Here is a 10,096-nt window from a genome sequence, read left to right as displayed (position 1 = left end):
GAGGGGTTAAACATAGGAATGTTGTGGCTGATGTAGAAGCTTTGAGATTCACAGTGAGGACATCTCTATATATATATATATATACATAACTGGATCAGCAGCCGTAGATGGATCCTCATCATAATTAAAAATACACACACCAACAGGAAACCAGCCACGCTGTGATGTGCAAGGAGAACATTCAGTCACTGGTTCTGGTTGCACCTTGTGGACCTCTGCCCTCGTGTGCGACAGTCACCAGCAAGAGCGCGCCCTTGTGTCACTCTTAATGCATTACAATGGGTTGCAAGAGTAGGCCATGTGCCTCCAACAACATGGAAAAAAAGCCTTGATATCTAGACTTGTACAAGATCTCTGACTGATTTCATTCAGTGGACTATCCTCAAAAGCAGGGCAGGTTCTAGCTCTCGGCAAGGACATGATGTCTGCAAGTGTGTTTTGAGAGATTAAAAAGGGAGAGAAGTAAAGCCTCATTCAGTGCACATTAAAAGTGGCCATGCGTGTGTGCAGTACCATCTAAACTCCATGATAGCAAGGGTCTGCAACATCTGGCACCTCAGCACACGTGGAACTACAACTCCCAGCATGCACCCTTGCTCCGCTGTAATCCAAAGTCCCATTGAAGTGAATGGAGTATGCTGGTCGATGTCATTTTACAACAGCTGTGGTGTCGGAGGTGGCTGACCTCTGCATTATAGTCAATGGGGGGGGTTAGTAAGAAAACTGGGACCGGCCCTAGCAGACACTTAGGATAAATCCGTGGGGCATGCCATACGTTTTTTTTTCTATATAGGTTGTTGCTTAAAATGCACTCCTGGTTTAAAAAAAAAAACTCAAAGAAGGCACAAAAAAATCTAGATCGGATCAACAGGAAGACAGACCGTTGATTAAGAGACAGTAATATTTTTACGCTAGACCGCCTATACCATGTTGTTTTTGGCGCCTCCAGGACGGTCCCTTTAAATCCGGATGTTTGGGATTTGATGACTTGGAACCTGTCGCAAACAGATGAAGCAAAAGTCTGGCTTATTATGAAGATAAAGTAATTGGATGTTAAGACACTTCCTCTCTCTGCCTAATAAAAGAAGTCAAGTGCCAGATCCTTACCTGCAATAAGGAAAATACTTGTGAAGATAGTGTTATCCAGACAATGGGGCAGTGTGATCTTTATCTACAGACTACACCCGAAAACTCCGCTGCCTGCAGAACAACACATCCTCCGTCCAGACAGCATTCACACCCTTGTACTGTTTTCACATTTTGTAAAAAAGTGTTTTCCAGAGGGTACAATATTGATGACCTACCCTCAGGATCAGATTGTTGGGGGTCCGACTTCTGGCACTACTGCCAATCAGCTATTTCAAAGGGCCACAGTGCTCAGACCAGCGCTGTGGTCTCTTCACAGCATGCCAAGCGCAGCGCCGTCCATCGCATAGTGCCTGTGCTTGATATCGCAGCCTGGACACATTCACTTGAATAGGACTGAGCTGCATACAGGGCATGTGCCCAACGAATATGACGTCACTAGCCTAGATACAGGCAATGGAGCATGGGGGGCTCTTCAGAAGGCTGATCGTGGCGGTGACAGGCGTTGGACCCTCACCGCTCAGATAGTGATGACATATCCTAAGGATAGGTCATCAATATTTTACTGCCAGTAGACCTTGTTAGGGCACTTTCACACTTGCGTCACCAGAACTGCCTGCCGTATGCAAACGGAAACCATTTGTAGATGGAGCCGGATGTGGATCCGTTTCACAAATGCATTGCAATACCAGATCAGTCTCTCCGGATTCGGTATTTTTTTTTTTACATTTTTAAACCGGAAGACCGGATCTGTCAATGCGGCAATTTTAATGCACTAATACATTCCAATGGCATTCCATCAAGTTCCATCAAGCATTCCATGCTGCGTTTTTTTCTCCGTCCAAATACTGTAAAAGGACGGAACTGAAGACATCCTGATGCATCCTGAATGGATTGCTTTCCATTCAGAATGCATTAGGATAAAACCTAGGACGGGACTCAATACCGGAAAACTTTGACGCAAGTGTGAAAGTACCCTTAGGTTACAGCTTTTTCCAAAAATGGGCAATACTCATTTTGTGTTTTCAAAAACTGCTTAAAAGAGAGTCTGTCACCTACCTGACCGGTTTCAAACAGGTGACATTGTTCAGTGGGGCACAAAGACATGACACAGATGTTACCCTTGTTTAGTTCTTCAGATGCTTCAAATCGCCCAAAAAGTCGTATCATATCATATGAGCCGTCGCAAGTGCCCAGGGGCGGAGAGTTTTCTGAAAGTGCCCAAGTTTCCCCCGCCTCACTCTCGCCCAACTCCGCCCCTCAGTAAGCTGTGACATCATATTTCCCTATAGGCTGTTCGCACATCACTGCCGGGCCCGGGCATGCGCACTGTTCTGCCCACTGTTGTCAGAGGCACAGAGATATGCAGTGCGCATACGCCAATTTTACTCCAATAACTGGTGCATGCGCACTTCATATCCCTGTCCCTCTGCCCACAGTGGGCAAAACACTGCACATGCCCAGCCCGGCAGTGATGCGCAAACAGCCTATAGGGAATTATGATGTCACAGGGCCACAGGGCTGGCCTGAGCTTACTGAGGGGCGGAGTTGGGCGCGAGTGAGGCGGGGGAACTTGGGCACTTTCAGAAAACTCTCCGCCCCTGGGCACTTGCGACGGCTCATTAGCATATGATAAAAACGACTTTTTGGGCGATCTGAAGAACTAAACACAGGTAACATCTGTGTCATGTCTTTGTGCCCCACTGAACAATGTCACCTGTTTGAAACCGGTCAGGTAGGTGACAGACTCCCTTTAAAAAAAAAAAAATATGTGGAATTCCAGCCAAAATCGACTGACATCCAATTGTGGTACTGTCAACTGATTAGACATTACTTATCAATGCCCCAGACATATCAAAGTAAGTGCCCAAAGTCATGCAGTCAAAAGAAAGATCGTATCAAGGAACTGATTTGGTGAAGGGTACCAAAGAAAAATTGCAGTATTGAAGCTTTTGAAGAACACAAGCCAACTTATTCCTACATGGAAAAAGTCTGAAGCCAATTGTTCTCTTGCTAGTTAGTAGTTTGGCTAAAATGAGCAATGGGGAAAAAAAGGCCTTCGGTCAAGTAGTTAGTCAAAAATCCAACAGTCAATCTGACAGACCTCCAGAGTTCTATTGTGAATATGGAAGAACCTTCCAGAATGACGACCATCTATGCAGCATTCTACCAATCAGGCCCTTACGGTAGAGTGGCTAGACAGAAGCATCATGTCTGAAGTCAACTACACACTACTACTTATTATCTGACCAATACCATCCATATGTTGAAGCATTGTTGTGGTGGTATTAGCATGCTCTGGGGATGCGTTTCTGCAGCAGGAAGAAACTACTGATGATCCAGGGTAAGAAGAACATAGCAAAATGCTGAAAAATTATTGAAGAAAACCTGCTCCATATAGTGCTCTGGACCTCAGAAGGTTCACCTTCTAACAGGACAGACACACTGAATACAGCCAAGACACCACAGGAGTATTCATACAGTAAATGTCCTTGAGTTGCCCCGCTGAAGCCCAGACTAATGCTGGTCACACACATTCAATAGCTGTCGGGCACTTACATGTTCGGTTACGTGTGCATGGGTTGTCAATGCGGACAGAAGATAAAGCCACCACCAGACACTTCTGGTAGCAGCTTATCTCCTGGAGAACCACAAGTATTGGGCAAAAAGATTAAGTTCAACCATCCATTTCTCCCCCAACATCACCTGTCAAGGGAGATTCGGACGCTTCTCAGACGGTCGGCCAAACCCAGCTTTCTCTACCGGTTCAGCCAACATTAAACTAATGTGTATGAGGGCCTTGGACCTAAACGAACATCAGTAGAGATATTAAAAAATAGTTGAACCTGACAGCTTGTGAGGGTGTAAACCGTGGGGGATACTTTCTCTGTGCACTTTTTACTAATACGGATTATCGATATGCACCGACTGCTACAGAATCGATCTGTATACTCATCCCAAGTATCTATATATGGCAGTACCAACTGTGGTGACTGGCATTCAGTGACCAAAAAGTTATACTGACTGTCCAAAGTACTATATCTGATGGCGGTCTACCAAGTTTTCCGTGCCTGGTAGAAGTCCAATCTTCTCTATCTTGTTACTTTATAGTCAATCATTTTGCCTTTTTCTGCATACTTCTTTGGAATCGATAGCAGCTGTGGGCAGATCACGTGGGCTGTACCAGCCTGGGTCTACTTGGCATGTGTTAGTTGACATTTCAAGCCCTTTGATCTATAGCTGTGGTTTGGGCTCCGTCCAGCCATAACATTACCAGATCCTGTTGAGGTAGAAAGGAAGGTGTCGTATGACATGCTTAAGGGCAAAAAGCAGGTAAACTGGGTGTATGGTCATAAATTGATTGAGCACTTATATAAAGAGACCTGTACTTTCTGTTATCGTGGAGATGTTTCTCAGGAACGTGTTCAGTGCTGGTAACTTCACCCTAAGCTAACCCCCATTAAATACCTGACCGTCAGCATCACTTCCAGGCTTGAAAATTAAAGGTCAGTGTTGTAACACATTAAAGCAAATAAAATGGTGAAGAGCAGACCAACATCTGTTCTCACCAAAGCCTTCTACTAGTGACCAGAAAGACAATTTTTACTATAGTACATAGTAGATGACGTAACGACTCAGCTCAGTCCCACTGGGCGATGGAGCACCTACCATCTTAGACACAGTCTAGAGACAACTGCATCTGAAGCCATGTCGGAGTAGGAAGGGAAACCCATGGGAATGGCAGCTTGCTACAAATATAAGGTTTATAACTTCGGGGTAACTTGCCTGACAAAAAAAAACTGTTAAAATGGCCGTAACTATAAGGAGAAAGCGCCACCCACCGGGCTGAGCAAGTTCGGCAGGGACCAATCAGGAAATGTAGGTGCATCAGTCAAATGCACCCCCTGATTGTATACATGTAAGTTTCGTTAGCAGTAGTACAGTAGGGACCATGCATTGCATGGGTTTTTATTTTTGGGTGATCGAGATGTAGTTTACTAAAAACTACTGCATAAAGAGGCATCATCACCCTCGTTATGGAAAGTATTTTATTTGGATTTACGTAATACTAGAGGAATAAATACTAAAGCCATAGGGCCACCAATGTTAAGCCATCCACTTAGATGAAGCATGCACAAGATATAAAATCATTCTGAAAAACAAAACAAAAAAAAAAACAAAAAAAAAAACAATGTTGTAGGTGGGTCTAAATGGACAGAAGGTTGGAAACACAAGTAGACAGGGACAACAGTAGCATAACATCTTCCTTGGTTACTCGTATTATTGAGCGTACAGACGTGCTCTCTTTAGTATTAGCCCAAGTCTATATATTGCCTTAACCAATATCTTTATTTTTTTTTTTTTTTTTTTTTTTTTTTTTTTTTTTTTATGCACTTATATAACCCTACTATATTCCACAGCGCTTTACAGACATTAGCTTCCAACTGTCCCCAATGGGGCTCACAATCTAAGGTCCCTTATTAGCATGTCTTTGGAGTTGTGGAGGAAACCCACGCAAACACGGGGAGAACATACAAACGCCATTATCCTCTATATGCATATAGTCCAGTTGTATGGCGTCTGATTACTAATGGCGAATATTGCTTCTTTAAGGAAGTATATAGATATACGTTTTTTCATACTATCAGCTGAGTACTTTACATTATACTGTGAGCATTAAAGCTTTCATTATCTGCTGTATGCACACAATTCATTCATCAGTGGTGGGTTTTTCTTTGGACCAATCAGTCCTATATGACACTATATGGGTCTTGCGGATTTAAGTTAAGTTGCACATATATTTTTCCTTCATCTTTAAAGGTGATGATATTTTTGTTGATGTGGTCCCCTGATGAACCGACTATTACACGGGTCAGGGAAACGCGTTGGGACAAAGTAAAATATCTGGCGCACATGATGGGTGCTCTACTTATCTGGGGGGTAATCATAAAATCGCGATGCCATTGGATCTATAGGTGCAGATTTGGTATGTGCATGATACTCATATATTAGTCATTTTTTTGGTTTTTGATGTATATCTGGACCACTGACATTATATACTGGACAAACAGTTATAGTAGTGCTTGTATTGGGTGGTGGTACCTATCCCTTGTCAGGGACATATAGGGTGAATAGGAGGTTCCTGACACAGGTTTGCCCCTATCGGGGCGGCCATTACGTTTTTGTAGGCAGGGACTTCGTTATATAAGGCAAGTGTGAGGATGTCCCACTGTGCCATGTGTCCTACCTCCTCTAAGGGCGCTTGTCTAAGTGAACCCCTCGACGATCTAAACAGTACCACTGATGGTGGGGATAGACTTTCCCGAGGGGAACACCAGGTCGCTACCTCTTGAGGAGGATTGGCACACAAGGCAGCTGGTCCAGCGGACCTGGAGGTACCTGAGCGAGGTACCACAGGTACAGACGTAGTCAGCAGGCTGAGTCGTAACCAGGAGCAACAGTGCAGGACCGAAGGATGAGGCAGAGGTGAAGTCAAACAGGCAATAGGTGAGGGCAGGTGGCACAGATACAGGTCAGGCAATCCTGGTCGGCAACAGGAGAGTCAAGGCAAGCAGGCAGGGATCAAACAGGTAGCGGAGTCCAGGTACGAGTCAGGAACACAAGCAGATATCAGGAACCTATGCAGGACACAAGGACCTTAACACTGAGGCATCTGTGAGGGGGATGAGACACATATATGTGCCGGAGGGCTAGGATTTGTCAGCGAGGTCACATGACCTAACCTATAAAGCACAGGAAGTGACGATCACCGGCCCTTAAAGGGGTTCTGCACTTTGTTTTAACTGATGATCTATCCTCTGGATAGATCATCAGCTTCTGATTGGCGGGGGTCCGACACCCGGGACCCCCGCCGATCAACTGTTTGAGAAGACAGCAGCACCGCGGCCTTCTCACTGTTTACCGCCGGCTCACTGACGTCACGACTAGTATCAACTAGCGTGGGCGGGCTAAGCTCTGTTCACTTGAATGAAACTAGTCGTGATGTCAGTGGGCCGGCGGTAAACAGCGAGAAGGCCGCGGCGCTACTGGAGCACCGCTCCCTTCTCAAACAGCTGATCGGACGGGGTCCCGGGTGTCGGACCCCTGCCGATCAGAGGATAGATCATCAGTTAAAACAAAGTGCAGAACCCCTTAAAGGAAGTGCTGCAGGGAAGAAGCAGCTCGCATGCTGTGCCCAGGCCTGAGAAGAAACTGTGGAGGGGATCCCAGAACAACAGTACCTGCAAGGACAGAGCCCAGGACTGCAGCGGTGAATGGAAGCACTGGCAGCAGATCACCGCTGAACAGCGGCGCACAGCAGCCTCTGTTACAGAGGGCAAGATATTTTCTTTTCCTCAGCCTACCAGTCTAAGTTGTTTTATTGGCACAATTTGGGTTATTTTTAATATCATCAATAAAGGCTAGCTTTACACTGGTGAAGGTGCTCTGTGATTATAATTGATTTAGTTACACCAGTGACTGACTCTGATTACTGATATCCTTATTGATCAGATCTGTGACCTGTAGTATCTATGGTCAGTCCGCCCCTGAAATCATTTAACCCTATAGCCTGCAATGTAAATGTCCACTGCGCTGCTCTACGCAACAATAGGTTGTCTATGTCGCCCCCTCTTGGTGACTGTCTGATATGTTCAATTCCATGGAAATAAATGACCAAGGCAAAGGTGAAGCACAATTGAGGCAGCCTCTTTCTTACTGATATCACACATATGCTCCTCAAATCTTCTTCTGAACTACTTCATTTTACCCACATATTTCTTCATACAGATTCATGTGACCTTGGGCGAACTGGCCATAGACCCCACAGGGAAATTTCCTGGAGGGCCACCCAAGTCCTCCTGTGGGCTGCCAGGCAGGTGATAAAGATCTAATGTTCTCAGCATTAATAAATGTCGGCAGTATTTTGTGCTGCACTGTATTATTTTGCTCTGTCTTTTGTCAATTAGGATTTGCCTACAAGCTGGGGCCACTTTTAGTTTTTTTCCCCAGGGACACTTTAAGTTCCTAGTCAGCCCTGCACGTGGCCACATTCATAAATTGTAGAACAATTGAAGTCATGTATGATCGCGTTTCATAGTTGGTTGAATTCGTTATCTGTTTGCCTTTCTTGATTGTTTTGCGGACTACAGTTACCACAACTAAATGTACCCAAAGCTTTAGATGAGATCCGTGTCTCTTGGATCGGGGTCTGAAAAATAACTATGCACCAACCTATCCTTCAGATTGCCTCCACACAGATAGCTCATGGCTGGTCTTTTCCCTATTAGAGGGCCATCATCCTCGTCTGATCTCAGTATCCCCCACTGGGTTTCCAGAATTGTCCTTACTTCCTTATTGGCACAAAATATCTGTGCCAATTTCCTTAGGATGGAGCAACCTCTCATGATCACAATCTAATTAAAGATAACAACAAATTCCGGGAATTTCTTTTTGCTGCCATTCCAAAGGATGAAAAAATTGTCAATGAACCTCAACGATAATCCTGTCGACGATCCATTCCCTCATCTAAAATCACTTTCTTTTCCCACCAGCCCAGGTAGAGAATGGAAAAAAATAAGGCTATCAAACAAAAATATTATATTGTAGAATGAACCAAATGAGACACATGACGAACTCACTATGTCTGGAGAGATGTGAAGTTGTATGGGCATTCCTACAAGAAAGGGGATCACATCTCTTCACATGTAGAATGGAAATGTACAGGGCTTCCACATCCTGGCTCACCAAAGGTGTATTTTCTTCACAGTATACCCCACTCAGCCTTCTCAAGGCATCTATAGCGTCTCTTACATATGAAATTACAAATGACCTTGGTATTTTGTCCAGAGATGCTTATTTTCTTTCTATGCCGGCCACTATTGGTCTCCCCTATAAAGGTTCCAGAGGCTCATGAATTTTTGGTAGATTGTAGTAGGGGCGAGTCAGGAACAAACCCTAATAGTGGCCCTAATATTGTAGGTGGGTCCAAGATGACAGAAGGCGAGCAACCTCAAGTAGATATGGCCAACACAAGTAGGAGGGGTCAGCAACACCACAGTGCAACACAAAATACCTCCCAGAAGCCAGTGTCTCAGTGGTGACCATCAATAGCTTCCACATTCTGTCTTCCATAGAAGGTGAAATGTGGACAACAGCACCAAGCCAGGCCTAACTTCATCATGCTGACAGTCCTTCTACTAATAATGACCTGATATTGCCCACAGTAATATGCTCCTTAAGTGGTCCAGAAAAGAAGAAAAATATAAAATACCTAATTTCTGTTCTAAGTCACCACCTCTGATGCCCCATTTGTACACCGACTCATATAGTGGCCCATGAGGTTTAACAGCAGGGAGCCATGGGCTCAAAGGCCCCGCTGCGGGTATTCAATTGTGTCACCTGTAATACAATTGAATTCAGGAAGGCGCCTGTGGCCTCTGGCAAGGTACAGAAGAACCTGATGATCCGGGTGTTAATTACCCCTGAGAGCATCAGATCATTATGTACCACTGGCAGTGAGGGGGGCTTGGGTGGCCCCATGATCATTGGCCCAATGGGAAAATTCCCTTTAGGGCCTATGGCCAATGTGCCCCTGGAGTGAATGCTGCTACCACTGGATATTGTGGTAGCAAGGCCAGTCCATTCTTACCGATTACCTTCTTCACGACTCCTTCTAATTCCTGATTGTATGCCTCAGTGGGATTTGACTGAAGACCGTTATAACACCTTTTATAAAGATACTGGGACAGGGAAAGATATGGTTATCCTGATACCTAGTCACCCTCTGCCTTGCCTGAATTGATATGTGGGGAAGCTAATGGGAACAACAAACAGTTTAACCCATCCCCCACTGTTTTACGGTAGTAATAACCATGAAGAGATCAGTGCCAGTCACAAACACTCATTTCTTCATGGTCATCGTATGTACAACACCCAGATTACATACCGCAGGGTCACCAGTACTTATTAAATTCACCGGTTTGCCAGAGACTTCCATAATTTGGCCTCA

This window comes from Bufo gargarizans, chromosome 2 (assembly GCF_014858855.1).
Source record: "Bufo gargarizans isolate SCDJY-AF-19 chromosome 2, ASM1485885v1, whole genome shotgun sequence".
In the NCBI taxonomy this organism is placed as follows: Eukaryota; Metazoa; Chordata; class Amphibia; order Anura; family Bufonidae; genus Bufo; species Bufo gargarizans.
Note: the sequence above shows the minus strand (reverse complement) of the source record.